General features: G+C 43.2%; 1 protein-coding gene across 1 annotated transcript in view; it reads right to left on the bottom strand.

The window, feature by feature from the left end:
- Nucleotides 1–12,723, bottom strand: part of LOC6596459 — a 69,510-nt gene that overhangs the window by 8,614 nt on the left and 48,173 nt on the right. Inside the window, exon 3 of the mRNA XM_026987847.1 lies at nucleotides 10,076–10,151. The gene's annotated coding sequence lies outside the window, so the exon portion shown is untranslated. The remainder of the gene's footprint in view (nucleotides 1–10,075; nucleotides 10,152–12,723) is intronic.

Genomic DNA, 12,723 nt, shown 5'->3' with positions numbered 1-12,723 from the left:
CCCTGCACTGCATTGCACACACACGGCGCACGACTCACGACACACGACACACGGCACTCGAGTCGCGTGTTCGAGTACTCGTACTAGGTATGTCCTTCGTCCATTGTGTCCCTTGTGTGTATGTGTGTGTGTGCGTTAAATGAAGCGCAAGGATGTCAAAGTTAAATGACTGTAATCTTACCTCGTAATCATAGCCTCTCTTGCTGTGTCTCTATTGCTTTCTTCTACTGATTTTGTCCTCTCTTTCCACTCCTCTCCTTGTCCACTATTTCCTCTCAATATTTTACTATCTATCGCGGTCTTTCTTTTACAGCTGCTCTATCTCTCTCTCTCTCTCTCTCTGTGGCAATAGTTGCCCCATCAATTTCGCATCTCACTTTACAGTTTGACAGTCTCTGGCAGCAGAAGCAGCAGCAGCTTACCGTTACCAACAAGCTGTTGCTTCTCTCTCTCTCTCTCTCTCTAGCTTTTTGATGGCATTTTAATTAAATTTTAATATCAACAAGAAGGCAATCGCAGCGAACTATCAGCTTAATGAAAGTATAATTATATAATCGAGTCCGGCCGATGGATTGACAGCCACAACAACTGCAGCATTTGTGAATGTTTCTATTTGATTTTGGCCATTCAAATCATAAATTTCTCTCTAATTTTATCATATTTGCAAATTGATATCATTTATAATTAATTTATTTTTAATTTTTAAGTAGATTTTTGGCAGCTGATGGAAATTCTATTCAAATGTGGGGTATTTATACAACAGCAAACATTTCTAGAGTTAAGTGATTTCGAGAGAAAAGTTCGACAAAGTTTTCTTATGTTTGAGGCATTTTTAAAATATAAAATACGTTTAATGCCACGAGATACCATACAATTTATGATTTTTAATTGCTTTGAGAAAAGAAAAAGAGTCAAAATTCTCTTTAGGGAAGTGGTACATCCTCTAAATCTTCTATATATCTCAGAAAAATCTCTTTACTTTCTTCTCTACTACCACAACTTCTTAGCCCCAAATATCACGTATGAAACCCATCTATACCAGAAAAGGGCATATAATCTATGATTTTTTAAAAATTGCTTTAGGCAAAGAAAAAGGATCCAAGTTCTCTTTAGGGACTCCTTCCTCCTCCTCTATATATATCCTCTGTAAATCTATTCACTCTCTTCTCTAATCCCTCAACTCTAATCCAATAATAAACAGGAGATCTCCCCAACTCTGAACTCAATTTCTCTTCCAACTCTGAGTCAACTTTCGCCCACACGACTTTCTCCAGGAGCTGGCAGTTTGCTCGCAGGATAAACAAATTGTGCGACAAGTGCTGGTTTTTTTTTTGTTTTTGCTTCAAAGCTTCAAAAACACTAATAAACCACCTGACGAAACTTTTACGGTTAATGGAAAAAGCTTTAAAACTAACGCAGAAAGCTTCTCGCAGACCGCCCACACAAACGCACACACACACATACACACACACGGAGCGAGAGAAATCCAACGCTTCCGCAGCGTGAATCCCACACAGAGAATCAGAGAGAATCCACAGAGAACTCCAACAACAAGAATACAAAACAAACAAAAAAATCGTACAACTTTTCAATACCAACAATGCGAAAACTAAAGTCCTGCAAATGCATTTTAATTTCATTCTTTTTTCATTTTCAATTTTCTGTTCCCTTCTCAAATGTTGTTGTTGTTAACTTGCATCAAATTCGGTTTCTTTTTTTCTCACGTTTTCTCGTATTTTCTGCGATATTTGCACACTGAACGCCATTCACTGATTGTTTGTTTTGCGTGCCTTTTGTGCAGAACAATGGCAGTGCAGATATGTCAGAGGTAGGACTATATATATGTATGTACATACATGTACATCTGGCTAAATGTGGTGCCTGCATTTTTCCCCGCCTGCCCGGGAGTTGGGCTTAAAGTTGGCGTAAATTTACAAGCATTTCCAAGCGTAAATATCGTGGGGCAGCGGGCGTGGGGCACAGGTGGAAGCCAGCCATCATGCTGTTCGGCCAATGCAATATATTCCTGTCAAGCTGTGACTCGAATGTTGGCTTAAAACCCACTCTATGCCAGGGCTGCTCCCTCCTTTCCACGCCCCCTTTTCCTTTGGTTTTATGCCCTGAGCAGCACGGACTCCTTGCTGCGGCAGATAGTAGCTTGTAGCTTGCCACGTAGCCGCTTTGACATTACATTGATTGACTTTTGATGTCTGTCCAGGACTGCACCATTTTCCATCTCTGGGATGCCGTAAAAATCATGCTACGCTCTTCTTTTCTCTTCTATCCATCTAATATCTAGCCATATCTATCTGTCTTTAGCATTTTCCTCATTTTGCTAGTTCTCTCACGTTCTCTTTTTTGTATACGTTTTTGGGTAATTGTATTGTTATGGCCTATCCCTTCCACCAATAAACCAATAAAATATTCATTCTCAATTAGAGGGAAATTCCCCTGAAATGGATATCCGACAAAAACTGAGTGTAATCATCGTTTTTGCATTGTTTCTTCCAACCTTCCCCACATGAAACCTCCTCCCACCTCCATTATGGCCCTATCGCCTCCATGATGGCCTATGCCTATTAGCCTTCTTGGCAGTCCATTGGTTACATAAATTATAGAAAGGGACAATTGCCAGGAAAATGCCTGGAAAAGGTCTGGCTGTCTGTAAGCCTGCCGTCTGCTTCTACTTTTGTCGGAGGCAGCAGAGGGCTGATTTCATTAACTTGGCTTAATTGCCTTATAAAAGCCTTGTGAATGCGCACAGGAGACACAGGACACGCCACGCCCACTTGACCTACATTCTTGAGAATCAGCTAAAACGACACAATCGAAAAGGGGCAGGGGAATGGGGCTGGGGGCGGCGGAGTGATATCCACTTGTGGGCCAGTGCATTCTTTAAAGGATTATGGTTAAAGGAGACCTCGTAATCTTCACGTCACGTAATGCCGCAACCTAGGAAGCAGCAGGTGCTTCACCGAATGCGTGTCATGCCACGCACGTACTCCTCATCGCTGTGGCAGGAATAGGGTTTCCCTTTTCCCTTTTTTTTATTGTTATGCTTGTTGCATGCTTGTTTTTTTTACTTCGACAACAATCTGCTTCCGAGACGAGATGGTTCCTTCTGAGAGATGCGTAATCCAAAAGGAGGATTGTCAGCGGGACAGGAATCGTAAGCAAACGAAGCGCTGCTTGCGCTGCTTGCCGCCTTGGATGTGTGGCAAGAATGTGTTTCAATTTGTAATCTTTGGGAGAGTACAGATCCTACTAGGAGAAGCATAGCTCGTTTCTTGAGCATTTCGTGGGGGGGTTTCAGGCCTTCAACAGATGCCCTAATCGTTCCGAATTACACTTTCGCCAAGAAATCTCTTAGTGCACACCTTTAGACACTCTCTGCTTTTGAAACAACTGCCTATTCATCAAATCTAAGTATTTTGTGCTGGCCCATAATAATCCTGACATCCTCCGCCAATCCTCTGTCAGACAATGGCCCTAAATGACTCTAGAAATCCCTTTAGCCAAAGGGCCATGTCTAAAACACTTCGTCACTCTGCAGCTCTGTACCACCGGAAAGAGTTTTGGCCACGCTTTCAGCTGCAGCTGATTAAGAACAACTTTTTGATATAAATGAGTTGGTGAAAACCAGTCGTCGGCCTGTGGCTGTCGGCACAATTTGTGCGCTTTTGTTGCGGTCAAGTAACTTTAGAATTCACCGAGCATTGGGCAGAGTAGAGCAGAGCCGAGCAGGGAGATGGAGATGGAGAGAGAAAACAAGTGCCAAAACAAGTGATGAAAGAAAAAGCGCACATGAAAGGGAATTCTTGAGAGTGTTTCTAAGCCGATTTAATGCCATGGTTTGTGGAGTGCTGTGGTGTCTGGTCTGGTGTCTGTGGAGTGGAACCACAAAATGCTATAACAATTTTCAAGCTAATTTTGTTTCGCTTTTCGTTCGCTGGCAATGGCATTTTGATTAGCAGTGCGATGATGAGACCAGTAGCTTGTCGGTTTCTCAATTGTGCCCGCTGCCTGCTGCCCGCTGCCTGTTGCTCTTGCATCCCCAAAGACGATGATGATGGTGGTGGCCAGTCCGCAGGCCATGTGGGATAGCCAACCACCTCACTCTCTTCAGCAGCAGCATCCAACGCCATATCCAATCTCCTGTCTCTGTGGTTTTGGCATCGCTTCTTAATAAGCCATCACATCCCCGGACATACCAGGGACGAGGACAAGGACGAGGATGACTCTGACGCTGATGATGAGACAAGGGCCTCGGTTTAGCAGCTGGTTTAAGGCGAAAGCCCCAGTTAATGCCAATATTTTACTCAACATCTAAGGCCTTTAAGCTACCACTCCAAGGCGGTGTGTGCAGGGAAAGCAATACATTTTCCGTCTTATTAGCATTGGAGAGGGTGTCGGAGGGTGTAAATATTCAAGTAGTTCTAAGGAAAAGCCACTTGGTGTTGGGATTTTTGGTTTCAATAATTGCATGTATTTTTTGAATTATTAATAGATTTGGAGATTTAAACTTCCTTCTTCTATCTTTCCCTGCACAAGCCCGCTTAAAAATCATCTGCAATCGCTGTAATTTCCAATCAAATCGCCTAAATATCCAACAAAATCAAAGACAAGCCTCATTAAAGCTTAAACAGCTATTACTTTGAACTACTTACAAGACCCCCTATAGCCCCTCCTCCGCTCCCTCGGCTGCATCTACCAGCCACAACTTTCACACCGCTCACCGGGTGGCAAACTTAATCAATCAAATCCCGTAAAGATACTCGCAGATTGATGGATTGATTGCCCGCCGATCAATGCGAGGCGGAACGAAGGCACGCGCTCTAATTGGGGACGTGCTTTTGGGACCCGCAGAGAGCGGAGCGTTACAACCATTTTATTTGGACGATTTACGAGTATTTTTATGTGGTTTTTCGGTCACCTTCTCTCTCAGCTGTTCAGCTATTTAGCTGTTTGTTTTTCCTCCCAACTTCCGCTGCTGCTGCTGCTGCTGTTTAGGGAATGTTTCGCATTTAATGAGCTCTGATTTGAATTTCAGTTTGGGGTTTGATTTATTTTCAGAGGACCGGACCATAGCCCGCATTGAAATGGAAATTGAAAAACCGAGTTACGCTATTTATTTATTCTGTTTTTTTTTTTTGTTAACCTTGAAAACACGCTAGAGCGTATCGGCTGGGGTGAGATCTCCACTGCTGATCTCATTTTCGAGTATTGGCGGCTCCATGAGTCAGGCGGCGTATATATTTGGTTTAATTTTCCAGCGATTGCATTAGGAGTTGGCTTTGGGAATTTATTGCCAAAACGAATCAGAAAACAAATGCTTTCCTGATTGCCTTGAGGCGGCAAATATGTCGGAAATACTAGTCGGAAACAAAAAATACATAGGGTATTAGTGTGGCTTTGTCAGCCGCGACATATGTATATCACTATAGATAAAAACAAACACAAACAGTCCACGCAGTGGAACAAAGTCCCGTTGTTCTATACTGCATGCAAGTGTGTTGTTTGCATTTTCCTGAGAGCCCAAGAGCATGAGAGCAAGATAGCAAGAGAGCCAAAGATCGAGAGAGCGAGTGGGGTTGTAGGTTTAGGTGCATTATTGTTGTTGCTGCTGACAGATCAAACAGAATTGAGAGAGACTATGTTCCGAACATGATCGGACACGCAAAAAGCGAGCAGAGAGGGAGAGACGGATTAAGGCGGCATCTGACAATTGAAGCTTTACTGCGGTGCTCAAGGTAGAATATACAGCATAGAGCATGAGAATAGCAACAGGCGACATATTTAAAAATTATTGTATATTATTATTATTATATTATTATTATTATATTATATATATAAATGCATGCTGGAGCCCAAATGCATGAATCGAGAGCAGAGTATATATGTATGTACAAACATAAATAGAGATGATATTGTGGCGATCTAAAAGGAGATATACTCTTGTATTTATTTGTAACTGAACGATTTTTACCTATGCATTTTAGTATGCCATTTGCTCTAACATTTCCTTGAATCTAGAATCTTATATAATATCCATACTAATTTTCACATTTGTATTCATTTTTATACATTTTTAATACAAATCTTGCACGTTCGGATATCATAGAAAATTTCTCTGGGAAAAGCTGCAGTACTTGTATGAAAATTGATTTTAAGATACAGCTTATATTTAAGTAGATTTTCTTTTTGCCGAGGGACTAGAAAACACCATTATCTTCAACTAAAAATCTCAAAAAATTCTTCGAAAGACAATTTTTCAAGGTCATCTTTGGTAGAGAAGTTCCCCGTAAATCGGAAAACTCATAGAACACTTATTTTCTGTTATTTTAGAAGAGAATATCACTGTCAAGGCCCTTCCACCATATCAATTTCTCTCTCGTTTAATACATTTCCAATCCCTCGTTGACTTTCATTACCTCATCCCCATAAATGTCGAATGTCCTTCGTGTTGCCATTAATTTCAAACTTTATTTGTGGTGCAACCTTCAGCTCTATTTTTACCAAGGATATGCAAATGCGGCTGATCGTAAACACGAGACACGTGCATCTTTGAAAATGTCATCGAAACGTGAATACGGAAAATGGAAGATGGAAAATGGTAAATTAAGAGCCAGCAAAACAGGCTTTGAATAGAGAATAAAATGCATCAGCAGGTAGGATGCCCCGGGACACACTTCATGGACACACACATACGTATGTAAGAAAGGTCATTGTGGGGCGGAGGAGGGCTTTGTGGGCCCTGTGTGGGCGTGGCAGTGGGCCAACAAAGAGCATGTACAATCATCAGGCAGATAAAAAGCCATAAAAAGCAGAAGCAGCAACAGCACGGAACCAACACGGAAACAAATAAAAATCAACAGGATTAAATATGCAACCGTCCACACACACACACACACCTATACACACACACACCTACGTTCCTCCTCTTTTTCTCCTCCTATGTTTCGTCATCTCTTTCGCTTTCTATGAGCCTCTGCCTCTGACTCTGCACGGGGCTTAGCCTTGTGCCTTTCCTTCCGCCTTTCCTTCCACCTTTCCTCCTGCCTTGATGGGGGTTTGGGCTTGGGGTTGCGTCTGCTGCTGGTGTGTGGCGGCCAATCTGTTACATTTTGTCATGGATTTCCATGCAACGTCTTCGTGCCACACACTCTCTTTCTCTGTCTCTGTCTCTGCCTGCCTGTATCTGTGTGTGTTTGTGTGTCCTTCGCACGTTTTACCTTCAGCTGAGGCTGTGGCAATGTGACTGCCATGGCTATGGAGCTGCTGCTCATGTAACACCCAACCCCAGGGGCAGGCACACAGGCAGGCGGAAAATTCAACAAGTTCGGGGCCGAATGTTGGGCAATCGAATGTCAGTTACCGCGTAACAGAGCTGGCAATTGAAGGGGGAATAGTGGAAGTTATGAATGATATTCCCTGTTATGTTCGAGTCGAACTTTTGGGGACTTCAGGCCAGGAAAGATGTCCATCAAAAGACCTCTCTCTGTGTATGGCTTATGGCCTTAGTAGTGTCTTACGAAGGAAATTTTCGGTAGAGGATGATTTCCCCACAGGGGATTTGAAAACCCAATGAAAATTGTCTTCACAGACATCTCTTTCCTTATGCTTTTTTGTCTGAAACGTGAATAGTGTCCCAGAGGAATGTCTCCTATAGAAATATGATCCCATAAGGGAGATGTCCTTTAAGCAACCCTGCCAAGAATGGTATTAATTTGAGGAATATTCCCTCTAACCCTCTGCATAAACAGTCTCTCCCTCTGTCCATACAACCCTCCACCAAAAGTCCGAATACCCACCAAAAACAAGTACTTTTAACCATTTCCGCTGGCCATCTTCCATCTTTCTAGACACATCTTAAAAATTTATTACCCACTTTATGCAGGAAGCGGATGGGTCCTCTCCACGGACTCACCCCAGCAGACGGAAAGAAATGTCTTCTGAAATATTTAAACTTTTTTACAATTAAAGCAGAAGCATTGGGAAAGGAAATGTAGAAAATGTACAGGAAATACTACGAAAACGTGCAATTGCAACATGTGTTGCGCACTACATCCTTGAGCTTTCCCGATTTGAAGTGGAATTTCCTCTTCAATTCAATTTTCGCCACACGCCAGAGACATTTATTTGAAAAATATTGCAAAGAAATGGAAATAGAAATAGAACTGGTTTCTTGTTTGATTTTCCACTCGTTTTCCCCCCACACTCCCACACACACAAACATAATTTTAAACGTTTTTTCCGCCCTACTGCTCCACTCTCTTTTTCCTCTTTTTTTCCACTCATTTTCCCCCCACTCCCCACATTCTCCCCTTTTTCCCTCTGATTGCTAACCTTGTTAAATGCCATTTTGCCACACGTGGCAAGGTTAAAAGACCAAGCGCCATGGCGGCCATGCCTCTCAGAAGCCAGAAACCAGAAGCATTTTCCCCCACTTTCCCGCCCATTTTCCAGTCGCCACGTAAGTGAATTATCCCCGCATTTGACGCATTTCCATTTCGAATTTCGCATTCGTACAACACGACGTATGAGTGATATTCCATCCGTAGATTTTCCTGTGAAAATTGCATTTGCTGAACACCATTTTGAGGGGGTTCGAAATGGGCTGGGAAGTGGAAAACATTGCTGCTAGGCTGCGGATAATTAGGGAAATTCAATGACGACACCACCAACAGGAGAAGCAGGAGGAGGAGGAGGAGAAGCACATCAAGGAAGCAAAGGATTCGAAAATGAAATACCATTGAAGAATCAATGAGGCGGCGGCAGAGAGTACTCTCAAATATTCAAATGTCAATCGGTTATGGCAGATGATTTCCTTTGGAGGGTCCCAGGTGCAGAGCTGAATGTGAGGCAATATGTTTCATAGATCTTTAAGATAATAATTTTCCAAGTAAAGGTATGATTTGTATGGCTTTAAGAATTTCAGCAGTTGCTGCATCTGGCAGTGTCCTTCTATTGGACATAAATTGAAGCCAGGAATGATGGATTTTCCATCCATTGGAGCGTCATTGTACATCCTACAAATGTCCTTCCATTTCAATAGGAGTTCAATCTATTTCTGAGGGCAACGGCCTTCTTCTTCAATGGAACATCCTTCCTCCTCTCAAAAGGAACAATGCAGCTGCAGTGTCCCTCACCTCCCCCGAAGAACAATGCCATACCGTTCGATAACTTTAGATTGAGATAAAGGTAAGCTTCTTATCGAATTTGCATAGCAGCGCTGACAATGGGGTGTTCGTCCCATCCGTTTTGGCCATCAATTTTAAGGCATTGTTCATCTTCCAATCATTTTCCATGCCAATTTGTTTCATAAATCTTTCATTTCAAAAGCTGCAACTGTTCCAAATGCTGCAATTGCTCTGGTCACTCCCCTTCCTCTGCTCTAAAGTACAGAGAGTTTTCCCAGGGAAGTCCTTTCATTGTTTGCACTGCAATTTGTGTCCTCTGTAGCTGCTTGTTTTCCGATCAAAAGATCACGTACTCGACTCGCACATCAATTAGTTTTCTAGACAATGCAAAAGGATTAAAGGTCCTGAAGGCTTAAGCTTTGATTGCCACCTGAAGATACACATGCAACACATGCCACACACAAAAGCGTTGCATGTACACATGTAAATTAATTTAATTTCCAAGACAATGCACACAAGGCTCCTCCTGCCTTCCTTCTTCGTCCTTCCTTTCCTCCTTTCCTCCTTTCTGATGCTGCTGCTGCAAATTGCTATAAATTTACACCTTCCTGTCCAAAAAAGAGAGGCGTGGCCTGGCGGTGCTGCTTCCTGTGGGCGTGGTTCCGGGCAATTTAACACCTTGGTTGCCCGCGCAATAATTTTGCGGTTAGGCCGCAAACATTTCGCATATCAATCATACGCCCCGTTAGCCAGCAAGTGCAAAAATCGTTCAACATGGCTGAACTTTGACCTGTGCCCACTACAGGTGCCCCCCTCCTTCCTCCCGCTTTCCCGACTATTTGTGCTACTGACAGCACAACTTGCGATATTTTTGCAGTGGTTTAATCAGTGAAAAGTGTGGGAAAATGTGCGGCTTTCCTTCGGGGGCTACTTACAGTTTTCAATTTCGACTTTTACTTCCAGTCGTTCAGAGAGGCTTCAGCGGGGACGAGAGCGGGGAGAGGGTCAGTCCTGCAAGAAGAGAGTAACAGAATTTGCATAAATTTAATAAAAAACGAATTAAATTTTGTCAAAATGGTACGGCCCAAGAGAGGTGGTGAGGGAAGAGGAGGCAGTGTGCCCGTGGGCCATTGTCAGCGACATTGTCAAAAGTGTATAATGAAAATGTATGCGCGGAAAATGTGCGAAAATCGAGCGCATCCCTGAAATTTCACTGCTGATGAGGGTCGAGTGGAGGAAACTGGGAGAATCGTTGTAGCAAGGGAGATGGAGGAGGGGTGGCATTGAAATAGTTTCGCAAATATTAAACAGAGGAATGTGCGCCCGCTCTCTACTGCACTTCGTTCAGCCATAAAGCCCTTCAACTGTAATTGTATCTGTATCTTTTGCCCAACTAGCGCCGGAGAGCGGTTTTTGGTATTTTCAGAGATGTGCGGGGTATTCCGGTAGAACACTACTAAATTTGCACAGAATCTGCAAATGTACTTATCATCTATCTCCTTTAAGTTCCCAAAGCTTCAGGACATACTCTGGGACACTCTGCTGTCAAAGGTTGTTGGACAAGCTTCGAGACTGTATTCTGGAAACGACTCCTCCAGAGCTGCAGCTTGGGAAAGACAAAATTTGCTTTGCTTTTCCTAGACCTTTCCCAGAATCCTGACTAATCTCCTGCATGGACAGATTCCTCTACAGACTACAAGCTCTTGACTCCAGCAGACTCCTAGACTGCGGCAGCCTTCTAGACTCACTTCTGGTGAAAAATTTGAACAGGTTTCTACAGAGAGAGACTCCCCAAACAATTCCGATAAACATATTCTAAATAGCAAGGACAGATCCCAGTACAAACATCCTGCACGTCTGACGCTGCGGATTACAACAGCCAACACCCAAAAAAGGTTTTGACCACAACTGTGTGACCGACGTTGCCCAGTCCCGACTCCAGTCCGCTGCTTTGGGCCATAAATTAGTTATGCTTCATGGCTGCAAGCACAGGATATACCCAGAGCTCTACCTCGGTGCAGGAGCAACAACGAGGACTCCTGCAATAAATCACGAATCTGTCGCTGCCTGCGGGCTGGACTCCCTCCAGAACTTTGCTGCTTTCGGAGGCAGTTGTTGTGACAACAGTTCTGTGCTCTTCTCTGCTCTGATGCCGCCGAAGGATCAGAAGCCCGGGAATCCCTCCAATGCAAATTACGTCGAGTCGAGCCGAGTCCTTTTGTTTGAATGCAATGCGCTTCACCTCATCCCCACACAAACATTTCTGATGATTACTCGGGGACTTGTTATTTCATTTGTATTTATTCCAGAAATTACTTCAGCTTCCGTTGGATGTTCTTCTCTAAAAAGACGAGGGTATATCCACTTTCACGGACGCCATGCATGCTCTTTTCCACAGGCTATAGACTGGAACAGATTCTGCAGATTCTGGAACCTTTCCAACCTTGGGCCAAGCGTCGAAGGGTAGCCAAAAGCATCTCTTGAAAAAAAGCTATCTTTCCTCTTGATTTAATATGAAATATTTCACAGAATGCCAGCAGGAAAAAGGCAAAAAAAAGCAGGAAAGGCCATAATACTGTCGTACTTGTTCTCCTAAATGGCTAAAAGGATGTTGTTTTTTTCCTCACATAAATGGCTAAAAGCTGCTTCTGTAGAGTGTGGACAATGGCTTGGAGGGGTGCGTAGCCAAGATTTATTTCAAAGACAAAAAGAGTTGACTTGAGAGATTTGTTAAGCTGTTATCTTGCGGAAGGAGAAGTGGCATAAATGTATCTTCTTCAGTTCGTGTATCTAGATAGAAGTCGACAGCAAGCAACAGGTTGAACAGCAGAACAGCAACAGAAGGAACTAGTAGATAATAAACAATTTCTTTCATATTCTAGCCAAGGATATGGCCACAAATGTATCGGAAATGCCTAATTCCAATGGAAATTTGATTTCAAATGATAGCTAATCCAGAGTTAAACTGCTTTTCCTTCTTTTAGCCCTCTTTTACTTCTTTTTTATAGCCATCTCCTTAGCTAAAATGCACTCTCAGACAAGTAATCAAAGAAACCCAATCATAATTGAAATATTATACAGAAAGATCCTCAAGAGAGAGACGGGCACTCGCTCTATCCATCAGCATATCCCTCCCATCTATTGGTTATTCAATACTTTTTCAGAAGCTTTACTTACGGCTAACAAATTGCTCAACATTTGTACGCTTTTAGCGCTTTTGGCCATTGTCGTCCCCAAAGGACCAAGGGGAGGTCGCAGGACATGGCAAAACCAATTTAGTTGGCAACTTGTCTTCAATCGGTAGGGATTCGATTCGGGCACTTTCGGACCAAAAGTTGTGGCAGGGTAGTGTGTCTTTTGTTGGCCAAGAAGTTATTGTTATACCCAGGACACACGGAAATACAAAAGCAATCAGGATGCAAATGCAATTGGGGAGAGCAGCGGAAAGGAACCCCCCAGAAGGCAGAGCAACGGCGAGCAACCCCGAAGAAGGGGGAAGGACGAAAACCAAAGAGAGGCAAGAGAAGCAGGAGCAGCAACCTCGAGGAAAGCCAAGAGACGGAGAAGAAGGAATCCTCGACGA

The sequence above is a fragment of the Drosophila persimilis genome, unplaced genomic scaffold (assembly GCF_003286085.1).
Source record: "Drosophila persimilis strain 14011-0111.01,24,50 unplaced genomic scaffold, DperRS2 tig00000124-arrow-pilon, whole genome shotgun sequence".
Classification (NCBI taxonomy): Eukaryota; Metazoa; Arthropoda; class Insecta; order Diptera; family Drosophilidae; genus Drosophila; species Drosophila persimilis.
The sequence above is the reverse complement of the archived record's forward strand: the minus strand, read 5'-3'. Positions and strand labels throughout refer to the sequence as shown.